General features: G+C 38.3%; 1 pseudogene; it reads right to left on the minus strand.

The window, feature by feature from the left end:
* Positions 1-353: 353 nt before the first annotated feature.
* LOC138388199 (U2 spliceosomal RNA) lies at positions 354-478 on the minus strand (annotated as a pseudogene).
* Positions 479-793: the final 315 nt, after the last annotated feature.

The raw sequence follows: 793 nt of genomic DNA on the forward strand, positions 1-793 counted from the left end.
TCAAACTGAATGAATAAAGGTAATAAACACATGCTTCTACAGTCTGAGTGTTCATATATGTTGAAATCCAGTCTCCCAAGGTGATGGTCTTAGGAGGTGGGGTCTTTGGGAGGTGATTAGGTCATGAGGGCAGAGCTCTCCAGAACAGTATTAGTGATCTTATAAAAGAGGCCCCAGAGAGCTCTCTAGTCCCTTCTGCTCTATGAAGACACTGAAAAGATGGCCATTTGTGACCTAGGAAGTGAGGCCTCACTGGACACATTCAGTGGCTGGCATTCAGATCTTGGACTTCCCAGCCTCTAGAACTGTGAGAAATAAATTTCTAATGCTTATGAGCCACCCAGGTTTTGGCATTTTGTTACAGCAGTCTGAATTGCCAATACCCAGATGACAGAGATGTTAGAATTACCTGACAAAGATTTTAAACTCATAAGAACAGATACTACACTTGATCTTAGCCAAAAGGCTGAGAAGTGATTGACAAAGATTTTAAACCAACCATGATAAAAATTCCCCCACGAGCAATTATGAACATACTTGAAACAAATGAAAAAAAAAATAGTAAGTCTCAGCAAAGAAACAGAAGGTCTTGGCAATAAAACAGAATATATAAAAAACCAAATGGAAATTCTATAATTGAAAAACACAGAAAACAAAATCAAAAGGTCAGTGTTTGGGCTAAATGGAGAATACAGACATAAGAATCAGTGAAGTGGAAGATGGAAAAATGAAAATTACAAACCTGAACAACAGAGAGAAAATAGGCTTAAAAATGAACAGATCCCCAGGGACC

Source organism: Eulemur rufifrons, chromosome 1 (assembly GCF_041146395.1).
Source record: "Eulemur rufifrons isolate Redbay chromosome 1, OSU_ERuf_1, whole genome shotgun sequence".
NCBI lineage: Eukaryota > Metazoa > Chordata > Mammalia > Primates > Lemuridae > Eulemur > Eulemur rufifrons.